Source organism: Coenobita brevimanus, chromosome 70 (assembly GCF_032717465.1).
Source record: "Coenobita brevimanus isolate Jiangsu-jjx chromosome 70, ASM3271746v2, whole genome shotgun sequence".
Lineage (NCBI taxonomy): Eukaryota > Metazoa > Arthropoda > Malacostraca > Decapoda > Coenobitidae > Coenobita > Coenobita brevimanus.
The window spans coordinates 611354-620134 of NC_137023.1; the positions used below are offsets into that span (position 1 = coordinate 611354).

At 41.8% G+C, this 8781-nt stretch overlaps 1 long non-coding RNA gene across 1 annotated transcript; it reads right to left on the reverse strand.

The window, feature by feature from the left end:
• Positions 1–2806: 2806 nt before the first annotated feature.
• On the reverse strand, positions 2807–6316 carry LOC145406469 (uncharacterized). The gene is made up of 3 exons (XR_013898526.1): positions 6240–6316; positions 4737–4850; positions 2807–2985 (listed from the first exon to the last, which is right to left on the reverse strand). It is a non-coding gene; the product is annotated as an uncharacterized LOC145406469 (long non-coding RNA).
• Positions 6317–8781: the final 2465 nt, after the last annotated feature.

Consider the following 8781-nt stretch of genomic DNA (forward strand, 5'->3'; position numbering starts at 1 on the left):
GCAGTCTGGAGTCCTCATCTCAAAAAAAACATAGACAAGATTGAAAAAGTACAAAGGGCCGCTACAAGATGGGTACCAAGCTTAAGGGACCTAAGCTACGAAGAAAGACTAAATAAACTGAATCTACCAACACTACAGGAGAGAAGGAAAAGAGGTGACATGATAATGCTATATAAATGCATATCAGGAAAGGAGAAAAGAGACGTAAATGATTACTTAACATATGGGGAAGCATCAGCAAGAGGACACTGCAAAAAACTGCCTAAGAAGAGAGGTGATAAAGACGTAAGGAAATTCAGTTTCCCAAACAGAGGAATTGATCAGTGGAATGCACTACCGAATGAAATAGTGTGTGCCAAAACAATTCACAAATTTAAGGATATGTACGATAAATATGGTCTAATACACAGGACAGTACGAGCTGGACTCATTCCTGTAAAGATACAATTAGGTAAGAACAATTAGGTAAGAACACACACACACACACACACACACACACACACACACACACACACACACACACACAATTGATCAATGGACTGCACTACCGAATGAAATAGTGTGTGCCAAAACTATTCACAAATTTAAGGATATGTACGATAAATATGGTTTAATACACGGGACAGTACGAGCTGGACTCATTCCTGTAAAGATACAGTTAGGTATGAACAATTAGGTAAGAACATACACACACACACACACACACACACACACACACAGTACAGCCAACATCTACAAATAATAAGAAGCACACACACACACACACACACACACACACACACACACACACACACACAATTGATCAATGGAATGCACTACCGAATGAAATAGTGTGTGCCAAAACAATTCACAAATTTAAGGATATGTACGATAAATATGGTATAATACACGGGACAGTACAAGCCTGACTCATTCCTGTACAATCAGGTAAGAGCAATTATGTAAGAACACACACACACACATACATACACTTTAAAGAAAAACGTGCCGGCAAACTGGAAGACCCACATCCAGCTGAGGGTACCAGCATCCAGGGTGGCCACTGTGCTTGTGTTATGCAACAGACTGTGCAGCTTCTCATTACTGTTCCATCATCATCATCCGGACCTCCTTTCCCACCCTAGGGCAGGGTGAGGAGTAGCAATATCCAGACAGCACAAATTTGCCCAATCCAATGTGCCACACTTCCATTCACTCATCATTCAAGCCCCTGGAATCCTGGCTCTATCTGATACCCCAAAAATATTCACCACATTCTATACCTTCACATAAACGTATCCGATAGAGTCAATCCGTTCTACAGGAATGAAAACTCATTTACAATACAGTACACATTACCAAATCTAAACAGCCAATTTCCAAAATATTTTTTTCAAGCTACAATAAAACTATCTCTAAGTATGCACTAATTGTGTAGTGGTAGGTGGTGGCGACCATCATCATTCTTTTTCTGTGCCTGCCCTCCTCTCTTTCTATTTCTCCCATCTTTCCTGTCACTTCTTATTGATTTTCTTTCCTTTACAGGTGGCTTTACATTGAGTGACAAGCCAAATGGTTTCCTGTAAGCCAGGAAACAGTTTACAACGCTGAGTGGTAACCATATAACCAAACCATATGTGCTCCCTACGTGTCAGCAAGTGGGTTGGTGGAGGGTTAGTGCCCCTCCCCATAAAACAAATAACTCAAAGTCAATGGGAGAAATAAGAAGAGAGGAGGGCAGGCACAGAAAAAGAATGATAAAGACTAAGGAAGAAGTAGGCAGCACTACATCCACTCACTTGATGTAGTACTGCCTACTTCTTCCTTAGTCTTTATCATTCTTTTTCTGTGCCTGCCCTCCTCTCTTCTCATTTCTCCCATCTTTCCTGTCACTTCTTATTGCTTTTCTTACCTTTACAGGTGGCTTTACATTAAGTGACAAGCCAAATGGTTTCCTGTAAGCCAAGAAACCATTTACAACGCTGGGTGGTAACCATATAACCAAACCATACGTGCTCCCTACGTGTCAACAAGTGGGTTGGTGGAGGGTTAGTGCCCCTCCCCGTAAAACAAGTAACTCAAAGTCAAACGGCCACCCCTTACAGGATTATGGCATCTGGCAATAGATAGATAGATAGACAAATGGCCACCTCTTACGGGATTATGGCGTCTGGCAATAGATAGATGGACAGATACGGGATTATGGCATCTGGCAATAGATAGGTTGATAGACAAATTGTGTGAGGATGTGATATCAACCCCTCTCTGTTTGTATCGTTTATAAAGGCATGTTGGTGCCTTTATAAACGACACAAACATACAATATCAACCCCTCTCTGTTTGTATCGTTTATAAAGGCATGTTGGTGCCTTTATAAACGATACAAACATACAATATCAACCCCTCTCTGTTTGTATCGTTTATACAGGCTCCAACATGCCTGTATAAATTAAACATCAATGCCTCTCTGTTTAACTACTACTACAACCATCACAACAACTACTACTACTATTACTACTACTACAACTACTATTATTACTACTACTACAACTACTACTATTACTACTACAACCATCAATACTACTACTGATACTATTACTACTACTACATGTATTACTATTACTACTTCTACAACTACTACTATTACTACTACTGTGCTACTACTATTACCACTACTACAACCATCACTATTATTACTTCTGCTGCTACAACTACTACTACTACTGTAAGTACTACTGCCACTACAACCACTACTACTACTAAAACCCTTACTACCACTACTATACTCCACTTCTTACACTAAGCCATGCTCTTACCTTCCTATCAGTCACCCCATCAGAGTCCAACTGAAGGCAGCACTGATGGAGTTCAGTATGGGCCAGGTTGTGTGCTTTACTATCAGTCTGTCTATCTATTGTCAGACACCTCAATCTTGTAAGAGGTGGCCACAAACAAATCACCTCCATGTTGCTCTGTCCCTGCCATGTCACTGCCCTGCTCCCAGATCTAGAACAAAAAATAAAAAAGAAAATCAATTAAATCAACTCACTGTACATCAAAACAAAGCATTACATATCTTGCTGTCTGTTTGTCTATTTATGTCTATCTGTCTACTTGTCTGTCTATCTACCTGTCCATCACTCATTTATCAAGGCTCCTACATGCTTGTATGTGTTGGCCTTGGTCACCGGAAGGCTGCTCTCCATGCTGCTCAATCTCTAGCACCCTCTCTATCACTCCCTTATCCCTGAGGTCAAACCCTATGACCTCATCTGGGTATTTGTTTTTTTTTACACTCTGATACACTGGCTTACTGAACACCTTCTGCCTATCATCTATCTATCTATCTATTGCCAGACGCCTCAATCCCGTTTGGGGTGGCCACAAACAAATTGCCTCCACGTCGCCCTGTCCCCCGCCATTTCACTGCCCTGCTCCCAACTCACACCCCCCTCTCTCATATACCGCTCCACCCCATCCCTCCATCTCATCCTCGGCCTACCCCTCCCTCTTCCCCCCTCTATCAGATTTCATTTATTCCCCAACCTGTTTCTCTTTGGAACTCACTTCCCCAGAATACTTTCCCCAAAAACTTCAACCTACAGTAGTTCAAGTCCAAGTGTTATGGATTTTTTATGAACAGAGGACACTTGTTATCTGGTATATGGATTCTAGTGTTTTTTTTTTTTCCCTTCCTGGCGCCTGGTGATTTAGTGGGTAATTATTGCGTTCCAATCAGACTGAGCCGGTGCAGGTTTATATCCAAGGGATGGTTGGGGTTTATTGCTCATGTAATGCCACTCAAGGATGAGTGAGGCTGGTCACTCTCATCTTAAATGTCAGGACCAACTTGCCTAGCCCCGGGCTCCTACGCTCCCTCATGGGGCAATGTAGGATTGGATGATGGATGGATGGATTTTTCCTTTCTCTGTTTATCTTCTGTATAAAAAAAAAAAAAAAAAAAAAAAAAAAACAAGGAAATAAAAAAAGGAAATAAATACACTGCTTAGGAAAAGGTATTTGGGAGCTTTGCTTCCTCAACTGACAAAATGACTCAAATGACTATAAAATAAAAAAATAAAAAAAACTAGGAAAAAAAACTTCCTCAAATGGCTAGAAAAAAACATGTTACCGGCCACCATGCCGTTAATCATTAATTAATGCTTAACTTTTATGTTAACGATGTAGCTTTTAAGTTAACTGTGGAAATCATTATTGGACTTATTAACTTCCATTACATTTCACTCAAGTCCATTAAGCCAAAAATATAAGATAACCAGTTACACATCTGTTTTATTTAATTTACCTGTGCCTAGCCACGACAGCAGACACAGCAGAATTTTGTGTGTCATATGAGACTGAGTTTTATGCTAGTGTGTGTGTGTGTGTGTGTGTGTTGTGGATTTGTTGTATTGGATTACAAAGGCTCTTTGCCTCCTTGGTCTTTGCTAACTACCACTAACTTCCACGGTTTCACAATTCATCTACTACACTACATACATTCTACTGCATTTCCATCTTCTGTGCGTGTTTAGCATATTATATTCTATTTACATACATCTTTAGATCTGATAAACTTTATAAAGTGGCTTTAGGGCAATAATCTTTTTCTTTTTTGTTTTTTTATAATACACATTAACATGAACAGTTTATCGATAACTTCCATGACATTTTTAACAAATTAACTGATTAACAGTTATGGAAGTTAACTTTTTGGTTAACGGATTAATGGTTAACGAAATGAACAGTTTGATTACCAGTGGCCACCTGTGACTAGGACACAGTGAGTCACCTGTACCTGCTTGGCCAGGGTGAGTGATGACAGGAGAGACCAACACTGATACACCTTCCTTGATCATAGCAACACGGTCCTGAAAAAAGACAGAAATCATCACCACCACCATTATCACCACCAGCACTTTCACCATCATCACTGTTGTCATCATCTTCTCCACAATCACTGTCAGTATCATTATCTTTTTCATCACCACCACCATCACTTTCATCATCGCTGCTGTCATCATCATCTTCACCACAATCAGTCACCATCACCATCATCATCATCATTGCTTGCACCATCATCATCAATCATCACTATGACCATCATCATTCTCATCATCATCATCACCACCACCACCACCATCATCATCATCATCATCATCCAGACCTACTTTCCAACCCTAGGATGGTGTAAGGTAGGGTGCAGAGAGCCAGAAATAACAGGATGACAAACCAACTAAAGTCTATCCAGTTGAATGGGCCACACACTCACTCCCTCATTCTAGCCCCTGGAATCTTGACTCCACCTCATAACATCCACACTTAAATGCTTCATATTCTAGCATTAATATCCTGTAACTAAATTTTGGCGCCTGGTGGTTTAGTGGGTAATGATTGTGCTCCAGTTGGATTGAACCGGTGAAGGTTTATATCCAAGGGGGGGTTGGGGTTGATTGCTCATGTAATGCCACCCAGGGATGAGTGAGGCTGGTCACTCTCACCTTAAATGTCGGGACCAGCTGCCTAGCCCCGGGCTCCTACGCTCCTCATGGGGCAGTGTAGGATTGGATGATGGATGGATGGGACATCTCGGTAGTCAAGATGGAGAGATGGTTATTTTATGCTGTGTTAAGTAGACAAACAGACAGACTGACAAATGAGGAAGTAAAGGAGCATTGTGGTGTTGATGTGGTTGAAAGTGTAGAGAGAAATACTGAGATGGTTTGGCTATGTGAAGAGGATGGAGAATAAGAGACTGACTAGAAGAGTTTGTGAGTGAGGTGGAGGAGAAGAGGGGGAGGGGGAGACCATGAATGAGGAGAGGGATGGAGTGGAAAGGATGGACAATGAAAGACTGACCTGAAAAGTGCATGTGAGTGGGGTGGAGGGGGAGACCAAGGATGACATGAAGTGGAAAGGATGGGGAATGAAAGACTGACTAGAAGAGTGCATGTGAGTGAGATGGGAGGGGAGATCAAGGATGATATGGAAGGATGGAGTGAAGAGGATGGAGAATAAGAGACTGACAGGAAGAGTACATGTGAATGAGGTGGAGGGGGAGGCCAAGGATAAGATGGGGGATGGAATGGAGAAAGATACGAGAGAGGAGGGATGTGGGTTGGAGGGAGGGCAGGGGACTGGGTAACATGGAGGCAATTTGTTAGTGGCCACCCCTTACAGGAATAAGGTGCCTTGCAACAGATAGACAGATAGAGACAGAGAGATAGAAGAATAGATAAAGTGATCAGATAGAGACATACCTGACACAATATATAGCAGACTGAGTGTGGAGATACCAGGCCATTCTCCAAAAGTGTTTATAGGAGCTGCAAGCCAGGACTGCTGCAGTGCTTGTTGCCCACCACACTGTAAAATACAAAGACATGATAATGGTGATGATAATAATAATAATAATAATAATAATAATAATAATAATAAGATATAATAATAATAATACAGGCTATACATCAAGGTACATCATAAGAGTCCAACAAACATTAGACCTCAAAGCTGTAATCACCGGCCACATTGGTTTTCTATTTAATGAACCCTATACACATCCACCCACACCAAGAGTGAGTGAAGAGTGAGTTATGTATTATTCTTACTTTCAAACAGTCCCCCACAAAGTGTGCACACAAATGTCAAGGTATCTGGTCATCATCATCATCGGGACCTCCTATCCCACCCTAGGGCAGGGTGAGGAGTAGCAATGTCCAGACAGCCCAGATTTGTCCAGTCCACTGGGCCATACTTCCATTCACTCATTATTCAAACCCCCAGAATCCTGTCTCTATCGGATACTCCAAAAACATTCACCAAGTTCTGTAGCTTGACATAAATGTATCTAATAGAGTCAATGGGCCACACTTCCATTCACTCATCATTCAAGCCCCTGGAATCCTGGCTCTATTGGATATGCCAAAAACATTCCCCACTTTCTGTAGCTTCACACAAACGTATCCAATAGAGTGGCATTTGGTAAATATTAAATTCCAGACAACTAAGGCAATGACAGGCTTCAATAAAGCATCACTTTCTCAGAAATACAATACTAATGTAGATATGGAAGCCAACTCCACTGAACTCATTAGTGAATTGACTGTGTGTAAGGGACTGCTGGACAGAAGACCAATATATGCAAATGCAAACAGCCTGTCAAAAATATTCTTTCATGTGTGTGATGTTTTTTGTTAATTTCAGTGATGAGTGGTCTCTGCTCTTGGCAAATCTCATAAGTTTACCAAGACATGTAGAATAGCCACGATGGTTATGTTACAATTTTGACCCATGACTGAGTTAGGCTGGCCAGCTAGGTAGCAGAAGACACTCTGGAAGTCCCTCATTAGCACAACAGCAAGAAAATGGCTAACCAAATTAAGCTTTTACTTGTGTATTAGTTATACAAATATATGCTATTGCTATTATATATAAATAAAGAAGTGCATGTTCGAAAATAATATATATCAATCACTGTAATGGGTAATTCACCATACCACTCATTCTATTAAACAGAACATGCTGTCTGACTTAAGGTTTTACAGTGGAAAATTTTCATGAAATACATAAAACATTACGAGAGTGGAACCAGTTAATGAATATGTGAGACTGTCTCGCTGGAAGTGGCTGGGGCACATATACAGAAAAGAAGGTAGTTTAATACAGGATGTGCCAGAGTGGACTGCTAGAGGAAGAAGAGGTAGAGGTAGGCCGAGGGAAACCTGGTTGAGGACAATGAAAAAAGAAGCAGGAGAGGAGTGTTGGTGGGACCTGAAGGAGATGGCAAGAGACAAATATTGGTGGAGAGAGTTCATTGAGGCCCTATGCATCCCGTGGGGTGCCACAGGAAATGATTGATTGATTGATTGATTGATTGATTGACATAAAATATCTCTCTTCAGCTGCTGCCTCTGGCCTTTAAGTAAACAGTATATTTGAGAAGAAGAGAAGAAGTGAGTTTTACGTCAGGTACCCCTTTTTTGGATAAGGGCTAAGGCGTTGCCCCTGGGTAGAGGACTTTGGTTTGGAGCGTGTAGCATTTTATGACTGGATGCCCTTCCTGATGTCTACCAATGACCCTTGGGTGGATTCGATCCTCCGACCCTTCGGTCAGAGTGGAACGCTCTAACCCACTGAGCCACGGCTGCTACAAGTGAAGTAAATATGGAGGCTAAGGGACTGACAAGAAAGCGAGCTGGCTGGATGAATTTTGTGCGGAGAAGCACATGACCAGGGATTTAACTATCTATCTATATACCTAGGCTGCTTCCCTCAAGGAAAGGGAGGTAGCCGAGACAGGACGACACACTCCCCATTTACTCATCCATTCAAACACATTCATTTTCATCTTAGCCCCAAAGGGGAGACCAGATAGATCCTCACCGCACCACACCGCACAAGGGTCAACTGTGCAATGCAATCAGTGACATCCGCAGCAGGGCCCGACAGCAGAGCTGGTTTACCCCTGCCACATCATAACAGACTCATCCCCTTACCCGCACCTGACCTGAAATAGCTGATCAGACCAAATGCGGGAGAATAACACCCTTTGTTAAAGTGACAGCGTTCAGACTGGCTCTATTGGATAAGTACATGTGAAGCTACACAACGTGGTGAAATTGTTTTGGCCTATCAGATGGAGTCAGGATTCTGTGGGCTTGAATGATGAGTGAATGGAAGTATGTCCCATTGAACTGGGCAAACTTTGGGTGTCTGGATGCTGCTACTCCTCACCCCACCATAGGGTGCGAAAGGAAGTCTGGATGATGATTTTTTTTTTTTTTTTTAATGCAAGGAAGAAGG